We start from the raw sequence: 26,808 nt of genomic DNA, 5'->3' as shown, positions 1-26,808 counted from the left end.
GCTAGGTTGTGTGGCCATATGTGCACTTATCGCCAGTTTTTCCTGAAATATTGCGTCGTGTCGGTTTTCCTTGTCTAGTTTCCCTTATATATTGGATACATGTGTCGCATTTGTATCGGTTTTCGGTAAATTCCCTTCTAAACTAGCTAATTTACCTTTACTTAATGAAAAGGCAGAGGCACTCCTGACGGTTTCTCCAAAAAAAGAAAAAGAAAGACAACTGAGGGCATTGATAATGCGGTTGGTTAGCTTGCTCAGATGGTTCTGTCACATCCCAAAATTTTCTAAATTTTGGAATGTAAAATAAAAATAAAATTTAAGCTTGATTGGTTGTCTTGATTTAAAATTTACAATGAAATAGATCTTTTGGTGTTACTTAAAACTATTTTCCAAAAATGGAGTTTTCAAAATGCATGCATTGCATTCATAAGCATCATGGCATTTTTGCATTCTCTAGGAAAATTTGAATAAACCTTGAGTCTATAAATAAATCTTAAACCAAAAGTAAGCCATATAGGCCTATGTGCAAAATTTGAGTTTATTAAAATGTTTTTATTTTAAACTAAAAGTGGTTCCAAAATATTCTACATTCAAAAAGAAATCTATCGGTATTTTATTTAAAATTTTCAGACTTGGTTTGAGTCACTTTTTAAGTAAAATGGTTTTCAAATCAGTTCTAAATATTAAGTCAGAAAACAATACAGCAAAGAAGTAAAGAAAAAAAAAACAAGAGATGGAGCGGGGCAGGTACCAGCCAAGCCACACGACCGTATGATTGCATGTGTGCACGTCCAGGAAAAAGCAACGAGTCTTGGCCAACTCCTGCGCGCGTGCGTTCCAGGTCCGTGTCTGGTTTCTCTTTTACTTGATATAGGTGGGACCCATGGCCACGTCACCATCTTCAAGCCGTAGCCAGAGAGAAACGCACGTAGTTTCAGTTTCGGGAGTTTACACCCAAATTGATTTCGGGCGATTTAAGCCACCAATTGACGCACCGTTTCTTCCTACTTAACTCCATTCTCTCCTCTCTATTTCCCCCCAAACGGAACATCCCGAGAGCCCCCAGGCTGCTTGAATTTTAGCTCGCAAATTCACTGTACCGGCGAGTTCCCGGGACAAATTCGGTGAGCACAGTCCATCTTTTGATCTCTAGTTTCTTACAAACTTCCTATCTTTTCATGGCGCATCTCTCAGATTTCATTTCGCAATTTTTGGTGCACCAAAGCGACCAAGCCATATTCATCTGTGAGCACACCCGCGGCGAAGTTTTTCGGCGAGTTTCCGGCGAGCGACTGCGCGTGAACCAGGGAGTAGAACACACCATCGACCCTCCATCATTGTCTTCAGCTCGTCGATTACCTCACGGACGTCGAGGACCAAACGCGAGTTCATCCACGATCCAGGGAGCAACCTCTCCTCCAGTACGTGAGCAATCCTTGTTTTATTTTCCTTTTATTCTCTTTCCTTGCTACCACAGGATCTATATCCTAAGGCTGGTAGTAGATCACTTAGATGAAGGGGTATGCACCAATCAGAATCAGCCATCTATCATATGTGTTCTAATTTTCGAATTTTGGACAGAGAAACATAGAAACTTCGGAAAATCATATCTTTAGTTTCGTTTATCCAAATTTAGCAAACTTTATATCCATGAATTCGTAAAAACGTGTAGAATACAGTAGACACATAATATTGCACTTGTGCATCATATTTTTACACAGTTTTTGCAGAAACTCAAATAGAGTAGTTTGGCCATATAAATAGTTCTACAAATTATTTTTGAGTAATTCCTTTTGCTATTAGCAGAGAATTGAACCCTCTGTACAGTAGCATTGGAAAAGAAAAACACGACCTATATAATTTCTTTGTAGTATTTGTTTAGTGTTGTAGATCTTTTCTAATGATAGAAAATGTTTTTAATTATTAATTCAACACTAAAATTTTGCCATGGCATCATGCATATAGTTGAAAACCAGAGAACATGTTAAGTGTGCCGTTCATGTTTAATCCACATATTGCATACATATTTTATTTGTGGTTGTCTATATGTTGCTATGTGTTTATGGAGTGAAAATTTTATTTGTAGATTGTGATTGTGTTGATTGCAACGAGTGTTTCTGGGAAGAGTGTACCAACTCCTCCTCTCACCAAGGCAAGTGACACACACCAAAAGTCCCAGTTTTAATTCTTGCACAGTAGTGTTTTTATAGTAGACATGTCTAGGGTTTATGCTTTTTGCTTGCTATTAAATCCTAGTAGTTTAGCTACACCACTCCTAGACTCCCTTAGCCGCCATTAAATTTATTTGTTACCTACTATGCCATGGAAAAGGTTTTGATAGAGGTTAAGGAAAAACAACTAAGTTTAATGAATTACCTGGGTGAATGGTGGAGTTATGGAGAGGGTGGCTGTATCAGGGGGCAAGACCCTGGTGCTAGTGCACACTTGCGGAAAGTCACCCAGGCTTAAAGAGATTGTAGACAAATCTTGCTCATTAGCTTTCCGTACAACCACATGCTACTATGGCTCTGGCTTGACAAAGTATGTTGTATGAACCCGGATCCTAGGGGCCGGGTGGTGGTAGAGGGATACTGTAGGTGGGGGCGTGGCCCTTAGGGAATGGTTCGGGCGATTACACACAGAAGGTCTCGGCCACGGTCTACACCTGTCCTTAAGCAAAATGTGCAACGAGGTAGAAGGATTGACCTGGCCATGTGGGTAAAGGTGTACAACCTCTCGAGAGTGTAAAATCTAAGTACTTAGCCGTGTCCCCGGTTATGGACAACTTGAGCGAACTGACAAGTCCTTGTTCGAAGATCTCCTCATCCCAATTTCTTAAATAAAAATTTGAATGGGTGAACAAGGGTAGGAAGGTACATTGGGGCTTTACCAATGCTACTGTTAATTTGGTACATTGGGGTTTTACCAATGTTACTGCTAATTAGATTGAAAGAAAATGTTTTGATAAACGACAGGGGAAAATTGGCTTTATGCAAAATGAACCTGAGCTCTACTTGCCAGATGTGCACGTAGGTGTAGGATGCCTTTTGAGTCCACAAAAGTGTCCTTGCCAATACAATTCCAAATGTATTGATTCCTTCGGGCTGCAACGTTTGATGTTGCAGGTATCCCTAGCTGCAGAAGAAGATGTTAGGATCACGAGTCTTTGCCCAACATGTCTGCCTGTGGCATCCGTGAAGGAAGAGGACTCCATGCTATTTGCTTTCCGCTTGATGTTGAACTCTGATTTATGTTTATGCTAGCCCTTGAGCTATGCAAGTTGTATCAAACTATTTTATTTCTGTTGGATCTTAGGTTGTAATGAAGACCTTTGCTACTTGGTATTTCATCTTAAACTGTGTGTGCTAGCAGTTCGATCCAGGGACTAGCACAGATACGCACAGAGATCGGCACCGTAAAAAGGTGAGGTCGCTACAGATGGTATCAGAGCACTGTGTTGCCCATAGGTTCGTGACCCTAGGTTTGGATTAGAAATAGGAAGACCTTAGGATGAAATTCTATCTTATCTATCTAATCCATTTTCTATTGAAAAGAAATGTTTGCAAATTGGTTTTCTTGTATTCTCACCTATTCCATCTTCAAAACAAATCTTCATCTTTTAGGCATCCAATCTTTGAAGACCTCAAGGAAGTGGAAGAGAAGCTTGACGCATCCAAAATAGAAATAGACTGGGCCACCATTAGTTCTCTTTTATCGAACCAACGATAACGTAACAAAGTATTGATCTTACCAAATTGTGGTATGACCAACTAGATTGTTTGTGTTTGAGCTATGTTGCTTGATGCTTGTTAGATGATTGTTGTTTGCTAAATTGCTTGATTTGCCATGTTTGGGTAGGAAACTTCTTTAGAATCTTTCTATATGTTCTCATCTATACCCAACCTAGAAAATGTTTTCTCGGCAAATCGCCATGAAGACATCATTAGTGAGACCAACCATGATGGTTCCCATCAAGATGAAGAAGCATAGGATGTGAGATACGCAAAACCCTAGTTAGGATCGATAGAAAGGTTTTCAAAATAGTTCAATAATGGGGATTGAAACATTGACACAATTCTCCATGGAATATTTTTATCAAACTTGTGAGGTTGACCAAGTGTTAGGATACGAGATTCAATAAATCAAATGCGAAGTAATGATCTGGGTGCAGAATGGATTGATCACCATTCCTACTACTCTTATTATTCGCTTTCGTAATATTGACTTTGTGAATCTAGAGAGACATACCTACAAGTGAGACGTCGCTGATAAACCTGAACCTTAGGATGGATAAATATTATACCTTTATAGTAGGCAAGTGCTGCCAAGCGTAGGACTACAACGAGATCGAAGATCCAACCACTAGTTTAGAGTGGTGGAAGGATGTCAAAGACACCAAGAAGGAAAAGATGAAGGATGTCATGAAGTTTTCACATCTTGGCCTCCTGATTGACCCAAAGAGTGACCCCTTATTGTCCTAATTATATCAACCACCATCCTATATGGATTAGAATCCCAAATGTGAGGAAAATCCTACTCAAGTTACCTTGAAGTTATATGTCGTTCACTAGATGTGAATAAACAACCAACTACTGGATATGAAGTCGGAAGCCATAGATGTTTGAAAAGATGACCGAGTGTCAAGTCATATCCTCGGATGTGCCAAGTCATACCTAAGATGAACTTAGCCTAAACCCAAGACCTAGTCTAGCTACAAAAGTTTCTTTTAAGGGTGGTAGCCCACCTCGACATATGCCAAACCTATTTTCTTTCTAGCCTCTTCAAATCTCGGGGACGAGATTTCTTATAAGGGTGGTAGTTTGTCACATCCCAAAATTTTCTAAATTTTGGAATGTAAAATAAAAATAAAATTTAAGCTTGATTGGTTGTCTTGATTTAAAATTTACAATGAAATAGATCTTTTGGTGTTACTTAAAACTATTTTCCAAAAATGGAGTTTTCAAAATGCATGCATTGCATTCATAAGCATCATGGCATTTTTGCATTCTCTAGGAAAATTTGAATAAACCTTGAGTCTATAAATAAATCTTAAACCGAAAGTAAGCCATATAGGCTTATGTGCAAAATTTGAGTTTATTAAAATGTTTTTATTTTAAACTAAAAGTGGTTCCAAAATATTCTACATTCAAAAAGAAATCTATCGGTATTTTATTTAAAATTTTCAGACTTGGTTTGAGTCACTTTTTAAGTAAAATGGTTTTCAAATCAGTTCTAAATATTAAGTCAGAAAACAATACAGCAAAGAAGTAAAGAAAAAAAAACAAGAGATGGAGCGGGGCAGGTACCAGCCAAGCCACACGACCGTATGATTGCATGTGTGCACGTCCAGGAAAAAGCAACGAGTCTTGGCCAACTCCTGCGCGCGTGCGTTCCAGGTCCGTGTCTGGTTTCTCTTTTACTTGATATAGGTGGGACCCATGGCCACGTCACCATCTTCAAGCCGTAGCCAGAGAGAAACGCACGCAGTTTCAGTTTCGGGAGTTTACACCCAAATTGATTTCGGGCGATTTAAGCCACCAATTGACGCACCGTTTCTTCCTACTTAAATCCATTCTCTCCTCTCTATTTCCCTCCAAACGGAACATCCCGAGAGCCCCAGGCTGCTTGAATTTTAGCTCGCAAATTCACTGTACCGGCGAGTTCCCGGGACAAATTCGGTGAGCACAGTCCATCTTTTGATCTCTAGTTTCTTACAAACTTCCTATCTTTTGATGGCGCATCTCTCAGATTTCATTTCGCAATTTTTGGTGCACCAAAGCGACCAAGCCATATTCATCTGTGAGCACATCCGCGGGGAAGTTTTTCGGCGAGTTTCCGGCGAGCGACTGCGCGTGAACCAGGGAGTAGAACACACCATCGACCCTCCATCATTGTCTTCAGCTCGTCGATTACCTCACGGACGTCGAGGACCAAACGCGAGTTCATCCACGATCCAGGGAGCAACCTCTCCTCCAGTACGTGAGCAATCCTTGTTTTATTTTCCTTTTATTCTCTTTCCTTGCTACCACAGGATCTATATCCTAAGGCTGGTAGTAGATCACTTAGATGAAGGGGTATGCACCAATCAGAATCAGCCATCTATCATATGTGTTCTAATTTTCGAATTTTGGACAGAGAAACATAGAAACTTCGGAAAATCATATCTTTAGTTTCGTTTATCCAAATTTAGCAAACTTTATATCCATGAATTCGTAAAAACGTGTAGAATACAGTAGACACATAATATTGCACTTGTGCATCATATTTTTACACAGTTTTTGCAGAAACTCAAATAGAGTATTTTGGCCATATAAATAGTTCTACAAATTATTTTTGAGTAATTCCTTTTGATATTAGCAGAGAATTGAACCCTCTGTACAGTAGCATTGGAAAATAAAAACACGACCTATATAATTTCTTTGTAGTATTTGTTTAGTGTTGTAGATCTTTTCTAATGATAGAAAATGTTTTTAATTATTAATTCAACACTAAAATTTTGCCATGGCATCATGCATATAGTTGAAAACCAGAGAACATGTTAAGTGTGCCGTTCATGTTTAATCCACATATTGCATACATATTTTATTTGTGGTTGTCTATATGTTGCTATGTGTTTATGGAGTGAAAATTTTATTTGTAGATTGTGATTGTGTTGATTGCAACGAGTGTTTCTGCGAAGAGTGTACCAACTCCTCCTCTCACCAAGGCAAGTGACACACACCAAAAGTCCCAGTTTTAATTCTTGCACAGTAGTGTTTTTATAGTAGACATGTCTAGGGTTTATGCTTTTTGCTTGCTATTAAATCCTAGTAGTTTAGCTACACCACTCCTAGACTCCCTTAGCCGCCATTAAATTTATTTGTTACCTACTATGCCATGGAAAAGGTTTTGATAGAGGTTAAGGAAAAACAACTAAGTTTAATGAATTACCTGGGTGAATGGTGGAGTTATGGAGAGGGTGGCTGTATCAGGGGGCAAGACCCTGGTGCTAGTGCACACTTGCGGAAAGTCACCCAGGCTTAAAGAGATTGTAGACATATCTTGCTCATTAGCTTTCCGTACAACCACATGCTACTATGGCTCTGGCTTGACAAAGTATGTTGTATGAACCCGGATCCTAGGGGCCAGGTGGTGGTAGAGGGATACTGTAGGTGGGGGCGTGGCCCTTAGGGAATGGTTCGGGCGATTACACACAGAAGGTCTCGGCCACGGTCTACACCTGTCCTTAAGCAAAATGTGCAACGAGGTAGAAGGATTGACCTGGCCATGTGGGTAAAGGTGTACAACCTCTCGAGGGTGTAAAATCTAAGTACTTAGCCGTGTCCCCGGTTATGGACAACTTGAGCGAACTGACAAGTCCTTGTTCGAAGATCTCCTCATCCCAATTTCTTAAATAAAAATTTGAATGGGTGAACAAGGGTAGGAAGGTACATTGGGGCTTTACCAATGCTACTGTTAATTTGGTACATTGGGGTTTTACCAATGTTACTGCTAATTAGATTGAAAGAAAATGTTTTGATAAATGATAGGGAAAAATTGGCTTTATGCAAAATGAACCTGAGCTCTACTTGCCAGATGTGCACGTAGGTGTAGGATGCCTTTTGAGTCCACAAAAGTGTCCTTGCCAATACAATTCCAAATGTATTGATTCCTTCGGGCTACAACGTTTGATGTTGTAGGTATCCCTAGCTGCTGAAGAAGATGTTAGGATCACGAGTCTTTGCCCAACATGTCTGCCTGTGGCATCCGTGAAGGAAGAGGACTCCATGCTATTTGCTTTCCGCTTGATGTTGAACTCTGATTTATGTTTATGCTAGCCCTTGAGCTATGCAAGTTGTATCAAACTATTTTATTTCCGCTGGATCTTAGGTTGTAATGAAGACCTTTGCTACTTGGTATTTCATCTTAAACTGTGTGTGCTAGCAGTTCGATCCAGGGACTAGCACAGATACGCATGGAGATCGGCACCGGAAAAAGGTGAGGTCGCTACAGGTTCTGATCCTGAGGGGACAGAGGCACAATCCCATCAAGACCCCCCATGTGATGTCCACATCGAATCATAGATACCAAAAGAAACAATCTTTGTTGGGGGGACTACTAACCGCCAAGCACAGGCTAAAGGGGGTGTTCCTTAATGTTGTTTCTCATCTGGAACAATTTTTTGAACAACAGAGGGGTCTAGGAGACCCCAGTGGCATTTCATTCCGATATCACATGACATGTACAAATTCCAAGCAGGCCCTGCCAACACTCGCCCTAAAAAACCTAGTATTTGAAGATAAGGCATGCACATTTACATAAAACACCCTAGAACAAAAGTTGAAAAAGCAATCAGGTCCTCGGGCATCTCCGCCACAGATCGCCGGCGTCCTCAAGGCGCCGCCGCCGAGGAACAAGGGAAGGATGCTCGGAAGCCCTCTTCCGGTGAAGAAACGCCGTCGCTGGGCACCTCCAAGCTGCCGGGGATGAACCACTTGGCGGCGAAGACGCGCCGAGCTCCAGCAGCACACGCGGTGAAAGGCCTCCACATCAGAGGTTGAACAGGGGCCACCCTGCCGGCCGAAGATCACGGAGGCGATGATGCCGTCTGCGTGGATGAGCTCGAAATCTCTACGCCACCGCAACATAGATCGGCGCCACCTGAAGAAGATCACAACACCATCGCCTCCTTTCCCCTCGCCACCACGGCAGGACGTAGAAGAAGATGATCTGGTGCTCCAACCCTCCAGATCACACCCACCACCAAACCAAAATGCAGCTTTATTGGAAGAGACGGTGGCCTTTCGTTCACTACCAGCTCCGACCAGAGAAGCATGGCTGCAAGAAGGAAGAACCCTAGACTCCAAATTTGGCTGCCAAGAGCTCGTCTGCCCCATACTACCGGCATGAAGCCATTCTGCACATGGGTAAGGCAAGGGAAACCTGAACTTCTATGTACAGAGTGAGGCTGGCCTCCTCTCTCTCCTCAACTCCGACCGGCGAGACCGCCGGAGGAGGGAGAGAGAGGAGCTGGGGCAGAGGAGGCGACTCTCAAGAGACGAGAGGAGAGAGAGAGTGACGTGGGCATTACCCTTCGGGTAACCGACATTGCCCTATCCTGTACGGCCCAACTGGAGGCCCATGAAGATACCCGATGGCAAGGTGGGCCACTAGGACGGTGCTGGAGAAGATTCCTTGAAGTACAAGACGAAGAGCCGAACAAGGAAAGTTTAGTGCTAGGTCTCTTGTAAACCTAGTCGTACCCGGACAGATCTCTTGAGACATGGCCTCCTATATAAAGGCCGGGAGAGGGGCTACCGAGGGACACAATCAATCTTAGCAACTTTAACCACCAGAAGTCTAGAGCTAGGTCGCCATAGCACTTAGCCTCTTGACGAGATCATAGCCGAAACCTTCGTCACCCCATTGTAACCCGATATTTTCATAATCAAGATCAGACAGGCAGGACGTAGGGGTGTTACCTCATCGAGGGCCCTGAACCTGGGTAAATTGCTCTCCCGCTTGTCTGTTAACCGATGGTTCGTATCAGCCTACAGGATTCCATCAACCCTAAGCCCCAATCGGAGGGCATTGTCGAGGAGCACCCCCAACAATTGGCGCCGTCTGTGGGGACCCTGTCGGCACAAGATCCGTCATCGGCAGATCCAGTCATGTCGTCGACAGCTTCGTCGATGCCATCATCATCATCATCACCGATCTTGGGAAGTCCGATTCGATTCGGCTCCTACGAGTTCACCCCGCACAGCGACACGTCTCGCTCGACTTTTTCAGATCTACAAGGGAACATGGAGATGACGTTTGGCAGCGTCCACTACAACGTCAACGCAGAAGGAGTCCTTCGACTGCTGGAGTCGTGCGCTCCCAGATCAGCAAGAAAATCACCACCATTGGCCATGGGACCAAGCCTGTCGTCGTCAGTCGATCTTTCGGCTGGCCTGACTGACTCGACAAACTCCTCCCCGCCATCGACCCCTCGGTCGACGTCTTCAATGTCAGTCGGATCTGATAACCCCGCACCGTCAGAGATGACCTCGTACTACTGCTTGAACTGCGACACCAGGCACGGGCTGGGATCGAGCGACACGCCGTTCATCTGCAGCGCCCAGTATTCATCGGGAGAAGACATCGTCACCAAGGAAGTCATCTGGAAAGCGGCGCACCATCAAGTCTACGCTGCCAACAACACAGGAAACGCAAGGAACGGGGGAGGCGGAGAGCACACTCCTCGCTCTAGCAGGCGACAAAGCTTTCAAAACAGTGCCAGTAACAATAGTAGCGATTACACCATCGCGGAGGAAGAATGGGCAGCTGCCAGGGCAGCCGTGCTTAATAACACATCGCTCCCCGCTGGAACTTCAGTTGGGACCCTCAATGCCTATCGCGAGATATTGGACAAGAATCGGGAGCGGTTGTTAGTTGAGCAAACCACCCTCGAGAAACGCCTGCTTGCGGCAGAACAATCTAGCGAGCGGCGAAGGGGCTCGCGAGGAAGCGCTTCCCGAAGCAGTCAAGGCGCGGGGAAACATCGATCAAGGTTATCCAGATTAACGGAAGACGATGCTAGGGAAATAACATCAAACTTATCTGGATCATTCATGACCACGGATACCGCGGGGATGCTGAGGCCAAAAACCGTCGAGGGAGAAACTGCCAACCTCGCGGCGTACCTTGTTAACCAACGACCCGAAGGTTCCATGGTTCAAGCTCACCGGGGCGCGTTGGAAAGCCTCGCAATCCTGGGAGACAAACTGGTTCCACGAAAAGAAAAAGCCTCGCCCCAAGTTGGAGGTTCGAAGCACCGTTCAAGGGACGCCCGAGACGAGATTACCCAGAGCAGAATCGACAAAGCTAGGAGACGGCGAGCCGCGAGGGGAGAAGACGATAGCGACGCCTTGGAAGAAAGCGAGGAATACGACGGTGAACTGAGGGGGGCTGATTGCTTGAGCTACAAGATTCGCGAAACAATGACACCCAAGAAGTTCAAACCTACCCCTACTGACGCCACGAAGTATGACGGGCAGCAGGAGCCAAGGTCATGGATAGACGGTTACCTGCAGACTGTGATCTTACACAAAGGAAACCAGATAGCAGCAATGCAATGCCTGCAGCTTTACCTGAAAGATTCGGCACGGGCCTGGCTGAGAGGTCTGCCGAAGGGATCCATCAAATCATGGGACGACCTGGTGGACGCTTTCGTCGCCAACTTTCAAGCGACGTACAAAAGGCCAGTTGGGATCGAGGAGCTACGGCATTGCCAGCAGAAACAGAAGGAGTCGATGCGTGCATACATCGGCAGGTTCACCAAACTCCTGAATGCTGCCGAAGACGTTTCTGTTGATAGAGCAATCGATGCTTTCAGCGACGGCATCCGACGTGAAACGTACATAGAAGAACTCGGGCGCAAGAAGCCGAAAACCATAACCAAGTTAATGGAAATCGCCAACAGCTGGGCCGATGGCGAAGACAATGTACGAAGACCGCGACAGCGCAGTGACGACGAGGACGACGATCAGCCAAAGAATGATTCGGGTGGTCGCAGGGATTGTCGCAAGAAGAGGAAGGACCGCAGCTACGACGACAGCAACTTGGTAGCCGCTGGATATTCCGATCGGCAAGATTATCGGTATGACGATAGGCGAGATGATCAACAGGACGGCAATCGGAGCAACTCTGGGAACCGTAGCAACTACAAGCCACGACCTCAGAGGACCCCCGACCTACCCTTCGCTGAACAGATAAACGCACCTTGCTATCTGCACGCGTACATCGACGCCAAAGACAATAAAAAGAAGTCAAGCCACTTGCTCAGAGATTGTCGACAGTTCATCGAGATGCAGGACCTCATTCAGCAGTAGCAACCGCCACCACCACCACCTCCACCTCAGCATCAGGTCCAGCAGGTTCAGCCCCACAGCCCTAACGAGTCCTTTCCACCACCTCGTGGGCAAATGAGCATGATTCACAGGACTGGTGTTTCGAGGAGGAAGATGAAGAAGCTCACCCAAGAAACCAACCTGGCGGAAAGCATCATGGCCAATATCCCTGAGTATATAGACTGGTCATCTCAGAGTATCACGTTCAGTAGGGCAGATCACCCGATGACAATCCCGAAGCCAGGACATGCTGCGCTAGTAGTCGAGGCGCAAATTGGAGGATTTAAGATGAGCAAAGTTTTTATGGACAGTGGAAGCGGGCTAAACCTGATATTCCTCGACACGATTAAAACTATGGGAATTACGATGAGGATGCTAGAAGAGACAGATACCTGTTTTCATGGGATCCTCCCCGCCTCACCGGCGTACTCTATTGGTGAAGTGTACATGAACATCGTCTTTGGTAAACCCGACAACATCAGGAAAGAAAAGATCGAGTTCGAGGTGGTCAATTGGGAATCACAGTACCATGCTATACTCGGAAGATCAGCTTATGCCAAGTTCATGGTTGTGCCGCACTATGCATACCTCAAGCTAAAAATGCCTGGGAACAACGGGACAAACATCACAGTCTATGGAAGTTTTTCACGCTCGGATAATTGTGATCGCGATTTCCAGAGGATCGCTGCAAAGTTTGGGCTCATGAAGGCTGTCGATCTCACTTCAAAATCATCGGCACGTGATAGCAAGGAAGATGAACGCGTCAGGAAGACGAAGAAGAAGCCAGTCGATCTTACTTTAGAAGCTTCGACAGTGTAAACTTCGGCAGCCGATGGTACAGCGGCCTTAGAAGAACACAAAACGCTGGCAACCACTGCCGGGACCCCTAGCAAAACCAATGACGCTTCCGAAATCCCTGACGCGGTGATCAAGCCAGAAGATAAGAAGAACCCTCCTCTTGCTTAAGCGGATGGGTAGCATTTAGTTTTCCTTTTCTTTTCAACAGGGCTCCTTTTCGCCCCTTAGTCCCTTGCTTACTTTATTAATGAGAACTTAAGTTCGGAACACCCGAACCACATCATCATGAGCCTCGTTTGTATATTTCGGCGAACGTTGGGGCAATGAAGAACACGTCCAAAGATTGCACCCCAAAAAAGCCTCTGAAATTATGAGTGCTAAAGGATGCGAAAAAAACGAGGACCCAACTCTTGTCTTTTCGCTATAATATGCCTCAACGAGTGCCGTAAATAGCAAGGGACGTGAAACACATATACTAACGACCCACGTTCGGCACTTTGCTTATGGAAGTACCAAAGAACGATGAAGTCATCAGCAGAATTAGTGTTCCCGGTATATTCGGGAGCTGCTGTCAAGCCATGCATCGGTTGAAAGCAAAGTTGCACATACAACTCGTTTAGCAAGACCCGCAACATGAGCTGATCACTCAAACAATTTACTGACCAACGAATACACATACGCTTAAACGAGTAGTTAAGATTTGCTCCTTCAAAATTTGCCAACAGCATTAAGATGGTAAAAATGCATGTACATGCACGTACCAATAAAAGTAGTTTAAACTTAAAAACCCAAAATACTCGGATGTAGTAAGAAACCAAAGTCTTCTATTTACAGTAGGAGCATGACCCTGAATTACCCTTGCGGAGTCTCTTTTTCTTCAGGTGCCTTTGAGTCCTTTTCTAGCCTGTCGACAATTATATTGGCAGGCAGTATCACCTTCGGGTACAGAGGCTCCAAATCACCCACTGCATTGGTGATGGACAGCAGGTTTGCAGAAGGATAACGCGCAAGGACGAGGGCAAGTGTAAATCTAGCTCCCGCAAAAACTTGAGCTTGCACCAAGTCTCGGATCTTCTTGGCATTGCTGAATTCTGACATTAAAGTCAACAGCGTGGGAGGGACCGCGTTCAAAGGAAACATCGTCTTCCATATTACTCTTAGCCCTTGTAGCACTTGTCGAAGAAACGATGCACTTGTCGGACCCGGTCTTGGAACTTCGCGACAGTCGAAGCCTTCGACTGTTCCCTCTAGAAAACTTCGTCTGCTGATGATAGTTGGGTCAGTGCGGATACAAGCTCATGTATACGCTTACTTTCTTCAGCCTTGTTCAGAGCTATGACTAGCAAAGGAACCAGCAGAAGATGAGAAAGTGATTTTCACGAAACAACAAAGAGCAAGAGAGCCGGGGCACTTACAGTTCAAACTTTCGGTAGCCTTGTACAATTCAGTAAGCGCGTAGCGCTCAGCATCTGCGGCAATCTCATTTTTCTTATTGATAATGGCGGCTAAGGCATAAGTGCTGCGCATATCTTTCTCCATCTGCACGATCCGGTCCTTCATGCGTTGGAGTCGATCACTTTCAGGGACAGCACCCGAGGAGTCATCGACAAAAGCAGGCACAGGGTAAACCTGCAAAATGTCGTTCAAAGGCGCGACAGATTACATGGAGTCAACATTGGAAATTACTCCCATCGGGAGCGTAGGAATACAAATATTATAGCAAGGATATGCTGGCAACAATGCCAGCATGAAGTTCATTACAACTGCATAAAGTTTTATGACAAGACATCATTTTGATCAAGCAAAGTTACAAGGCTAAGGGGGCTTGGGTCTGGTTTGATAAACTGGGACCTGTTGATGATTTCTTTGCCTCGACTAACTCAAGCAGCTGGCGAGCACATGTAAGAGCCGAAGCTTTAAAGGTACTCAGATCGACGAATTTTCCGTCGGGTCCCTTCGGCAGCTCCTTGGACATCTCTTCAATATTAGCTTTGAAGCCATGACCCATCATAAGTTGGAAGGCTAGGAGGGCACCATAGGTACGCGAAGTACGTTTGAATACCTCGATAACCTCCTTGGTGTTGACGGCAAAAGCGTCGATCAGCTGCCCCAAAGTCTTATCTTGACTAATCTTGGGGAAAATCATCAAATGGATCCGCGCCATGGCTCCCTTGCCCTTCTGAAGAAGGTCCTGAACAAGCTAATGAGACGCAAGCGTCATCGATAGAGTGTTTGATGGAGAATTGTTCGAGAGTTCGTCCAGAGCCTGAACAGGGATATCAGCAGCTCCTGAGAAGGATGAGGCATGAAGAAAGACATTAACAAAAGAATCAATGTTTGCAAAAGCAATAATCGAGAAGGGCACAAAAAGAGGATTACTGAGCAAAGCCAGGGAGGATTGGCGGAGAAGATCATCCTTCTCCATCGCCCGAGCTTCGGCAGTGAGCCTGGTTGTTTCTTCATCCTTCAGCCTCCTCTTCAGCTCCCCCAGTTCCTCTTTCAAAGCGTCAATTTCTGTACGAGCTTCGGCAGCAATTTTAATTGCGCCTTCCAATTTCGAGGAGGAGGACTCGACCTCCTTCTGCAGCTGAGCCTTGTCGACCTCCAAAGAAGCGTATTGGGAGGCGAAAGATTCCAAGGAAGATATAACAGCTTGCAAGTCCTTAAAGGAAAAGTTTTATTGGCTGAAATACTCAAGATTTATCTTAAGAGCTATTGGATTCAAAAAAGAAAAGACTTACGGGTTTTCCTGAAGGAGGAATTGCGGCAGCGGCAGCTGAAGGAATATTTTTCCCCTTGGAAAGGGAAGAAGCAGTCGATATTTGGGCTACGGGGATTGTAGCAGGGGCCGAAGCCTCGGAAGCTGCAAGATCCGACGGGGCAGCGCCGGTTTTAGACTTTTTGGGTGGAGGCTCGATGAAGTCTTCATCACTACAGAAGTAAATGGTTGACGAAGTCAAAACAGAGGATAGCAAAGGCAAAAATGTAGGTTTTGAAGAAAAAGCAAGGACTTACAGATCCCAAAGATCATCTTCATCGGCAAAGCCGCCGGATGACCTCTTCGAAGGCAACGCTTCGGCCTCCTCCGCAGCTGCATCAACAAAGGCAGCGTGATCAGCATCGTCATCGTGCATTGATCCCGTTGTGTCGCTAATATCGTTGGCTGCAAATTTGGGATCAATAAGGATGGCTTCAGGGTTTATTAGGTCAACATGTTCGGCTTCCGAGCTTGCATTTCTCTCAATGTGAGACCCCACGGGGACTGAGGAGTCTCCTCTCTTGGAAATATCGTTCGGCAGGTCTTGCAAGTAATCAGGATCTATGAGATTCTGTCGAAGGTAAAACAAGTAAGTACAATGGCAGTCGTGTTAATCAACAAAAACAACACAATGAGAGTGTGAAAGAAAGAAATTACCTCGGTTGGCGGGTGATCAACGTCAAAAGGTACATGGGAAGATGTAAGAGGGATCGAATCTTCCTGACTGAAGTGAGTAAGATGAAGAACTTCGTCAAGTAGCTCTTTTTTGGATAATTCGGCAGCATTTATCCTAGTCTCGTCCTTAGGACCCGAATACAACCACATCGGGTGGGCTCTGGCCATGATCGGATGAACTCGACGTCTCAAGAACACGGAGGCTACCTCTGTACCTATCATGGTTTGGCCATCGGCTTCCTTGATCCGAAGGAATCTAGCAAATAACCTATCGACTGCTGGTTTTTCGTCGTGAGAAAGGGTATTTTTCCAAGATTGTTTAGGCTTGGCTTCAAGGACATCGGGAAAACGAGGAAGTTGGAGTTCGGCTGTTGGAGAGTCTCTAATATAGAACCACTTCAGCCTCCATCCTTGCACAGACTCCCTCATCGGAAAATTGAAGTAATTAACTTTTTTACGAGCAACGAAACCAACTCCGCCGATAACGAAGGAACCGCCACTGCTATTGTACCTTTTCACGAAGAAGATTTTCTTCCATAGGCCAAAGTGTGGCTCGATGCCCAGGAATGATTCGCATAGAGTTATAAAGATAGCAAGATGGAGGATTGAGTTGGGAGTTAACTGCCATAGTTGGATCTCGTAAACTCGGAGAAGATGGCGAAGGAATTTGTGAGCAGGAAGCGAAAGACCTCGATGCAAAAAAGATAAGAACATCACGGTAAAACCAGAAGGGGGATTGGCCGTGAAATCGCACTTGGGAGAATAACATTCCCCTCTTCAGAAGGAATATATCCGAGGCTTTTAGCCTTCTTCTCATCACGCTTCGTGGTGGTGGAAGCAGGCCAATCGCCGGGGATGGACCCAGCGGCAGAACTTGATGGCGCTGGCGGCGCCGGAGCTAGAGGAGGAGCGTGGGAGGCGCTCCTTTTCGGAGGGTTTGGAGAAGATCTGGCGGCGGCGCCGCTGCTCGCAGCACTAGTAGCAAGGTTGGAGATATTCTTCTTCCCCATCTTGCAGATTCACGAGAGATCTGGATTCGGCGGCGGCGGCGCAGTAGTTTTGAGTGCAGGAGATGAATGAGGAAGAAAAGGATGCAATGATGGAGTGTGAAGAGGAGAAGATTTGCAACGAGAGATTATAAGATGCAAAGCCAAGGATCGAACGGGCACGCGTCCCCAATTTACTGAAATAGTCTCTTTTTCATCAACAAATCACGGGAATCGAGGAGACGCTTTGGTAACCGCACGCGAGAAGCGGTCATTTCTTAAAAATAGGACCACACAGAAGTAAGATGGGCCCAACAGGTCGTGTCCTGTCATGTCAGGACTGCGACAGTGGTGAAGTCATCACTGACGTCATAAAATTTTGATTGAGGAGTCGAAGAAATGAAACTGTCGAGTGGTCAACTTGAGTCTACGCACGGATTGCAAGCATCTGCACCTAGACTCGGGGGCTACTCCTATCGGGAACGCTGGACGCGCACCCGATAAACGAAGACTCGAAGATTTTTCCAGAAAGAAGGGCGTGAAGAAGTATTTAAACAAAAGAGCGGTATCCTCAGCTCGAGTCTGCACCCGGTCACAAGCGCCCATGCCCAGACTCAAGGGCTACTCCTATCGGGAGCGCTGGACGCGCACCCGATAAAACTTTTTTGCATTCCAGGATCATGCCCGGGGACTTGATTCTATGTAGGGTAATGTTGTTTTGCCATTGGCAGTTAACCAGCAAAGCTGGGCACGTTACTCAATATCTTTTACGCGTCCAAACTTTACTGAAAAGTACAAGCCCTGATATGCGTGTATCGGATGACCTATGAAGACTTGCAAGAAACTTCGGCAGAAGAAGACATTCGAGTGGCACAACTTGAGTCTACACATGAATTGCAAGCATCCGTATCTAGACTCGGGGGATACTCCCATCGGGAGCGCTGGACGCGCCCCCGATAAAAGAAGATGAAGTTGTTACAAGATGGACAAGAACAATCATGGGAGAAGAACGTTCAGTGGAAGCATGCTTTAGTCTCTACCCGAAAAATCTTCGGCTAGACACTCGGGGACTACTGACGTGGGCATTACCCTTCGGATAACCGACATTGCCCTATCCTGTACGGCCCAACTGGAGGCCCATGAAGATACCCGATGGCAAGGTGGGCCACTAGGACGGTGCTGGAGAAGATTCCTTGAAGTACAAGACGAAGAGCCGAACAAGGAAAGTTTAGTGCTAGGTCTCTTGTAAACCTAGTCGTACCCGGACAGATCTCTTGAGACCTGGCCTCCTATATAAAGGCCGGGAGAGGGGCTGCCGAGGGGCACAATCAATCTTAGCAACTTTAGCCACCAGAAGTCTAGAGCTAGGTCGCCGTAGCACTTAGCCTCTCGACGAGATCATAGCCGAAACCTTCGGCACCCCATTGTAACCCGATATTTTCATAATCAAGATCAGACAGGCAGGACGTAGGGGTGTTACCTCATCGAGGGCCCTGAACCTGGGTAAATTGCTCTCCGCGCTTGTCTGTTAACCGATGGTTCGTATCAGCCTACAGGATTCCATCAACCCTAAGCCCCAATCGGAGAGCATTGTCGAGGAGCACCCCCCGACACAGAGAGAGAGGGGGGAAGGGGAAATGAGAGAGCCCCTCATCTCAAATATTAGATGCCATTGCCAACTTGGCATCGTCTCCTTTTTAAACATTGCATCCACAAAGAACCCATTAATGCTCTGATTCATCATCAAACCATTATGAAACATTTCACCAATAAAGAACTCAAAAGTATGGAGACCAGTGAAAATTAATACCAGCGTTGGCTTCCGGTTACAGTGCATTCAGTGGGAATGATCATTTTCTTGCCACACAGAATGTCCAAAATTGTAGGGACTGATATCCTTAATGCTAACACAAATATGGATATTATGGGCATCAACGCCACGCCATTCGCATAAATTTATGGACGGGGTGCTCTCCCAAAGCCCAATACAAAAGATTAGTTACTGAGGGGGTTTTAATATGAATCGCAGAGAGGAGGACAAAAACAAGTACACATGCACAAAATAGGGGTACATACAAAAACCATGGCACATGGAACACGAACAAACATTAAAAGTACACACAAAATATGAGAAATACAAGTGCACCCTTCAAATACTTACCAGTGCACTATGTGTACTTCCAAGTGCGGTGTGCGTGTAATTACCGGCGCACTGCATATACTTACTTACAAGTGCAGTGTACGGTGTAGGATACGTAGGTGGAGTTTACTCCCGTAGAGACTTGCCCCTGTGGCGAATAGACCCGTGTGGTCTCCTCTTCCTTGACCCTCCTTCCAGATCCCATCGCCGGCCTCTCTCCCCGCCGGCGCCGGCGGCCATGGTGGTCGGCGTCGTGTGGGAGGGGGGCCCGGTTTTCTGTAGTAGTAGGTTTGCTTGTCTTCTTCTTCTCCTTGGCGAATAAATCGGCGTCTGGATCCGGATCCACCTCTCAGTTTTCTCTATCCTCTCCCCTTCAAGGCCATGGAGGTAACGAGGTTGAGGGATGGAGCAGGATTGTAGGTGAATCTTATGCCAGAACCAGCATGTCTGATCCATGGCGACCTGCTTCTTCGGAGGCGGTTGCTCCCACGATTCTCCTTTTCTGTTCCTTCAATAAAGATGGAGCTCCTGATTTTGGTGGTCCTGTTCTTCCTAGTCGCCGAGGTGGCGGAAGGAGAGCGGAGGCACAAAGATTGGGTGAAGTTCCTGGTAGTTTCGGCGGCCAAGGTCAAGTTTCCAGATCTCCTATTCTTGTTCGTCATGGAGACGAGGAAGAAGGGTGTTCCAGTGGCTGTGACTTTTGGTGGCCGGAGCTGCAGATGGGGAGCAGAAGTGCTTCTCTTGGGAGTCTCCTCACGGCGACGAATCTGTCGTCATTCTTCAAGGTCGAAAGGCGGCCACTCCCACCTCCGACGTTGGTGACGGTTGCTTCTCCCGGCCGGCGTCAGATGGTCATCTTCAACCTCCAGGCTACTATGCCATATCGGAGGCCCTTTGGCTACAACACAGTGTGCTCCCACCTCCCCGTCCCAAGTGGTTCTGTCCCCGGCGACGTCGAGGTTGACTGTGTTGAGCTGCTGAATCGCGGTGGAGAAGGAGCGGGACCTGATTGCTTTCCTTGTTTTTCTTCTGAGGTCCTTTGTGCAAAATGTAAGGGGTTGTTTGTAGTTTCCTTTTCACTTGAGTCCCTATCTGTAAAATGTACTTCCACCGATGATAATCAATGAAGCTCTCGGTCCTTCGGGACCGTTCCCCTGTTCAAAAAAAAAAAAAAAGTGCAGTGTACGTGCAATTACCAATGCACTGCATGTTCTAACAAGTGGAGCACGCTTGCACACAGCGATGCAATGCATCATGCATCTAGTCTTAAGTGCAGATAACCAGGGGTACACGTGCACTAAAAAATGCACTACTCCACCAAGTATAACTACATTAGTTACCGAGTATGAAAAATCTGTCGAAACATATGAATATTTTATATGGTTCATGAGAGGAATGCAACTTTCAAAATGATATGTAATTTGGAGAAACAGATGTAAGTATATTTTGTTTTGAATCCAAAATAAATTATAGTATCCCATGCTCTAAAATAAACCTCACTAAAATTCCCCGATATGACACTTATCTAGCATGACACCCGCCACATTAATACATAGAGAGCTTATGACAAAACAAATAGATATTTACAAAAGTAGGTATTACCTACTTCCAACGGATCAACGGCGCCTATGAAAATTGGGCGCAATCTGCTAATGGAGGTTGTACAGACTATCTTCACTTAGGACGCATGGTGACAAGGTATCAACTTGTCAATGCCTATTGATTGTAGGCTAGGGTTTAGTTGGAAGTAGAGGGTAAGTAGATCTCGAAGGTTTCAGCCGAAAAGTACTCGACGATTGTGAAGACTAGGGTTTGTAGACAATGATTCGATTATCTCTTCGTCCCTCGACTCCCCCTTTATATAGGAGGTGGAGCCGAGGGATTCGTGCTATACAAGTTACAGAGTTCGGGACGGTTTCTAACTCATCCCGCCAGATTACAAATAACACTTCCTACTACAACTCTTAACTTTCCTTAATATATCTTGGGCTCCCGAATCTTCTTATTCTTCGGGTAGTGGGCCTTCAGTAAACCCCGGGTACTATCTTCGGCAGGCCCATTTGGGATGCCTATGTCAGTAGCCCCCGAGATTTTGCTTGAATCGTAGAGTCAGGGAAAATCTCCACTGTTTATTTTTATTCGAAAGCTTTAACCTTTTTATACTTCTTCACATAAAATTCTATATTGTACAGGGATAATGGTAGTTGGGGCTAGTTCATCTGACGGATCAGGTACTAGTTAACTGCTCTAGTGGCAATCCGCAAAAACCTACTTCAAGATCACGTCCCTGGACATGATCTCGGGATATCGGGTGTAAACTTCGACGAGTGCCGCTTAAGGTCTTACCATTCGTCGAGTCCCGATCAAATTTATCGGGTACCTAACGCGTCCGTTAGGATTTTTCTTCGTATCTGTTGATACGGATAAAAGTAGCAGAGCGCAGTCTTTGGCGATGCCACGTCTCACAGAACGGATCTGGGGTCTTACCTTCGCAAATTTGCGGCATTCAGAAATTGATCGCAACTTTGGCGTTCTGAGAATATATTGTCGAGTGCTTTTCCGGCTGTTGGAATGGCACATTTTATCGAGTCAAATATGACTTATATTGCTTTCTCGATGGGAGTATATGTAGAGTTAATTATAACTCGAAATATACTCTCTTGCTTTTCTATCTTTTATTTTTGAACTTCATCGGGTTCGCGATCTGGGTTGCCGATGGGAGTAGCCCCCGAGGCTACAGCCAAGAACTTGTGCTTGGTTGTAGGCTCAACATTTTAGTCCACCTTGTCACTATATTGTCATTATGTTCCAATATGATCTTCTTTTTATCTCTCGGGTGCGCGAACAGCGCTCCCGATGGGAGTAGCCCCCGAGGCTACAGCCAAGGACTTGTGCTTGGTTGTAGGCTCCCGCAATTTCTATACTGCCATACTCGAAATTTTACTTTTTGTCGAAGTAGCCCCCGAGCATTTGGGCAAAAACTTGTATTTGATCAAAGGCTCCCGAAGTATTCAAATAACTCCTCCTGTCGCCAATCTTCTTTTATTTTCTTGTCGGCATGCTTCCCTTAATCAAATTTACTTCATCTCTGTTTAATAGTCGTGATTTTTCTGCCCTGTGGGTCCATTGCTTCTACCACGTTGACACGTCGTGCAAGTGGGGGACACACGTCCTCCGCTTTTCCTGGCGCACGTACGGTAACGCTTATCTCAGTAAAAATACCTTTTTACCCTTTTATCTAGAAGATTTGTTGTCACCACACGATTTCTTCATCCAATGGTGCATTGCTTCACCCGATTCTTATATAAACCTTTCTTCAACCTCCGTTCACTCCCTCGCTTGTGCCGCACATCTGTTCCTCTTCGCAAAAGCTTCCCCTGCACCCAACTCTCTCTGATCTTCTGCACTCACGAACATTGCTTTGCCCATTGCCGTTGATGCCACCGCGTACGCGACTCACTCGCCACAGCACTCCAGAATCCAAGATGGCCGCCGAAGATCTTGAGTGGGAGAGATCTAAAATCTCCAACCAGGACGTCAACACTCTGAAGAGGCTTGGCCTCATGAAGAAGGAAGACGCCATCCGCTTTCCCAGCGAAGAAAGCTACCCCAACCCTCCAATGGAGTATCGGGTTAGTTTCGTTGATCACCTCATCCGCGGCCTTTCGGCCCCAATTCACGATTTCCTCCGCGGCCTTCTTTTTGTTTACGGGATTCAACTGCACCAGTTGACCCCCAATTCCATCCTTCACATTTCCATTTTTATCACACTTTGCGAATGCTTCCTCGGAATCCCTCCTAATTGGGCTCTGTGGAAACGCATTTTCTGCCTCCGCCGCAATGGCTCCCACAACGCCACCTATAACATAGGCGGCGTTGTTATCTGTGTCCGAACTGATGTCGATTACTTCGACGTCAAATTTCCTGATTCTGTCCAAGGATGGCGCAAAAGGTGGCTCTACATTCACGAAGAAAGCGCCAACTCTATTGAACACAACATATATCCTTTCGACGGAAGTGCCAAAATTCAGCGCCGCCGCTCCTGGGATGCCGAAGCTTCCGATGAAGAGAAAAAGGCGACAGAGGCACTCATGTCTCGTATTCATCAGCTTCAAAACACTCGAGGCAAAGAGCTGTCTGGTGTTCAAATCACTGCCTACTTTCTTAGGATTAGAGTGCAGCCTCTTCGTGCTCGCAAAAATCCCCTTTGGACGTATTACGGTGAAAACGACGCCAATAGAATCTCCGATGATCTTTACGCAAAGGACTTGGAGAAATTGATTCGAAGAGTTTCCCGCCTGGCCAAGAAGGATCCTATTCCCTCCTCTTGTCGCGTGGAACCATACAGCTCCGCCAATCCTCTCCCCGAGGTATTTTGTCTTCTCGAGTTTCTATCTTGTTCCGAATTTTCCCTGCATCTCATTGTATTGGTATCGCTCTAATTTTTCGTTTGTCGCTATTTTCTTACAGAACCATCCTACTATGACTTCCCTTCCTCCTCTTCCTGAGGATGGAGAAGTCGAAGAACAGGCTATCGTTGCCGAAGACATCCAAGGTTCTTCTATTCCTGAAAGTGAAGTCGCAGGTTCTCACAAATCTGCGGCTTCCCATGAAAAAGAAGTTGAATCGAAGCCGGTGAGTCGACGCAATCCCTTCCTCCTGCTGTTTCCCCAAGGAACAAAAGGAAAAGGAATGATGCCGAGGATTCTGGCACTTCTAAGGCTGAAAAAGTTGTTCCTTCTCATCCGAAGGCAGCTTATGATCCTTATATTGAATCCTTCGTCAGCTCGTAAGTCGTCTTTATTTCTTCCTATGTTTGTACTTGAAATATTTATCTTGTCTTGCTTTTTATGCTGCCGATTTTTTGATCAACAGTGATGACGAGGAAGAAGTACCAACTGTTGACGTAGCTCCTCGGACAAGCACGTCATATACGTACTTGCCTCGGACACGCTAGTTGAAGGAGAAGAATCCTCGCCTCCTCGGCAAAAACGTCGTCACCACAACTCCACCAGCAAGCCCCCTTGCTCCTTCACCAAAAAGGACAAGGATTGAAACAAATCTTGAACCTGCCCTTCAATTGGGCAGCTCGTCGACTCTGCTCTTAGATGATGTAAGTTTGTCGATATCTATATTTCCGCTATTTTACTTCTTCGCGCCTTCACTCTCTTTTTCATGCCTATGTTTCTCTTGCTGTGTTCTTCTTTAACAGCCCATGATCAAAGAGCTTCTCCGCATCGGATCCCAATTTATTGGGTACCGTGAGTATGCTAGCAGAGCCGAAGGTAACAACTTTTATACTTGCCGTTTTTCCTTGACTTTTGGCTGCTGTTGGTTGTGGGGATTTTTGATCTTTCTTCTCTCTCTTTTTTATATCTCGACGGAGAAACTTGCAGAGGCCAACAAACGTGCCGACGCACTTGCTCAAAAACTTGAGCAAAGTGAGGCGGCTCGTAAGAAAGCCGAACTTGTTGCTAACGAAGCCAAGGCCGAGGCTGATGAAGCCAAGGCAAAAGCTGCTAGTGTCGAGGAACTGCAGAAAAACTTGAGGATACCGCATCCGCCTTTAAACGAGCACAAAGCTGCACAAGCTTCTCGTGAACGAGGGATTCTCAAGCGCACGAAAACACAAAGTCGCCGCACTTTCAGTAATATTATTGATTTCTTCTATTTTTATGAGAGCCGTTGTTTCTTATTGTTTGACCAACGCTTTGTTTTCTTGACAGATCAAACAAACCAAGATTTTGATCTGGCGAATCCTGTCGATGACCCTCTCCTTGACGCACTTTCCTATCTGGAGCTGCATGGGTCCGAAATTCGTGAAGGCGTGGCAAATGCTAATGCAGGATTGTCGGCGTTGTTCCCCTACTTCTTCCCGAAGAAAGAGGAGCCCTCGACTTTCCTTAACCTTGCCAAGATGTTCAATTCACCAGAAGACCTTGGACTGAAGATGCGCCAAGAAAATATGAAAATTGCCGTCGAAAGCACTGTTGCTTTGGTTGCTGACAGTCAACAGGCTATTGATTGGACGAAAGTTGGCGACACCGAGCAGATAGAGCAATCAAGATGGAGGTCGCTGATTAAGGCAGCCAAGCCCAACACGAAGAAGATCTTGGCCTATCTCGGGATCAAACCAGCGTCGACTCCTAGCTCATCAAGGCCGGAGGTCTAGTTGCATGCCTCTATTTTTCTTTCTATGTTTCTTTTGCTCTTGTCGCCAAAGTAGTCATTTGGCGACACGTACTTCCTTAGCTCCACTGTAATGCCTTTGTAATTATTCCGAGAGCTTGTTGTTTGATGTTGTCTTGTCTAAATTTCAGTTGATATTTGATAACTATACTCCGTCTTCCGCTCCTTCCAATATTTCGCCTTCTTCTTCTCGCTCGAGGAGAGCTTTTGCTGATACTGCACCTGTCGAAGATACCTTGTCGCAAGAACTGGATGAACTTCGACAACAACTTCAGTATGCGAAGAAACAAACACTTGTGATGATGGAGAAGTCTCATAAGTCATCTGAAGCCGAAAAAATTGCACTTCAGCAAGCTCGCGAGGCCGTGGCTGCTAAGGAAATTGCTGCTTCCGAGGCTGAAAAGGCGACTACTCGAGAAAATTTCATGCTCGAGTTAATGAATGAAGCCAGTACAGATATGTCGGGTATGCTTGTTTCATCCTCCGATATCTTTCATCTTCATGCTATGTCTCTTAAAGGTTTCTACTTCGTTGTTTTGATAGGTTCCTTTATTGATGCTGCTGCCGAGGAAGAGAGGGTAAATACTAGGACGAACCTCCTTGTTAACCTTTCCCTTGACCATGGTTCTCTATTTTGGGCTACTCCGGAGAGGACCCGCCAAATCGTCAGGTTTCAGGATCGCACCTCTCAAACTCGCGACTTCCTTGACTTCTGTACCAAGACCTTGTCTATGGTTTATAACTCCATGTTTCCTCGGAACATTCAACCAAAAACTCTTCCTGAGTTAATGGAGAAATTCAAAGAAGCTCACAGGATCCATGACTTCGTCAAAGCTCAATTGGTAGCTGGCGCCAGATTTGCTCTTATCATGCTCCAGATCTGCCACTCAAATCTTGACCTTACCCAAGTTGTCGCGAAAGTTCATCAGAAGGTAAAACGTCGAAGAGTTGGTGTTGACCGAATTAACACGAAGGTTTCGCCTGTAGCCGAAGAAATGATTGAAGACCTTCTTCGGATGGACGCCGATTTTTTTGCCGATGGTCATTATGCTGATTTTCTTGGCGCTGCTCCTGAAGAAAACAGAGTTACCCTTGATGACATATTGAATCAAGGCTAGCTGTTTTCCCCTTGTAGATAATTCTTCTTTGTGACCCATGACTATGATTATATTGTGAAGCAATCATTATATTTCTATGTTTGTCTAGCCCCCGAGTGTTTTGGTGACTCTTTACTGTATTTGTATATTGCGAGGTTTTGAACCAAGGCATTTATGTATTTATGGCGAATATGAGCCCCCAAGCTTCTTTATTGAGTACTATTTTGTGTTTTTATTGACTCACGAGGTATTTTAATACCAAGGCAAGGCTTTTCTTTTTCGATGAACTATA

At 45.7% G+C, this 26,808-nt stretch overlaps 2 long non-coding RNA genes across 2 annotated transcripts; both read left to right on the top strand.

Annotated features, from left to right (window-relative positions):
- Positions 1-914: 914 nt before the first annotated feature.
- Positions 915-2,970, top strand: LOC127294632 (uncharacterized). The gene is made up of 3 exons (XR_007846852.2): positions 915-1,124; positions 1,226-1,421; positions 2,087-2,970. It is a non-coding gene; the product is annotated as an uncharacterized lncRNA (long non-coding RNA).
- Positions 2,971-5,472: 2,502 nt separating this feature from the next.
- On the top strand, positions 5,473-7,903 carry LOC127347411 (uncharacterized). The gene is made up of 4 exons (XR_011756626.1): positions 5,473-5,678; positions 5,780-5,975; positions 6,641-6,706; positions 7,680-7,903. It is a non-coding gene; the product is annotated as an uncharacterized lncRNA (long non-coding RNA).
- Positions 7,904-26,808: the final 18,905 nt, after the last annotated feature.

Source organism: Lolium perenne, chromosome 4 (genome assembly GCF_019359855.2).
Source record: "Lolium perenne isolate Kyuss_39 chromosome 4, Kyuss_2.0, whole genome shotgun sequence".
Classification (NCBI taxonomy): Eukaryota; Viridiplantae; Streptophyta; class Magnoliopsida; order Poales; family Poaceae; genus Lolium; species Lolium perenne.
Note: the sequence above shows the minus strand (reverse complement) of the source record. Positions and strands in the feature narration are given on the sequence as shown.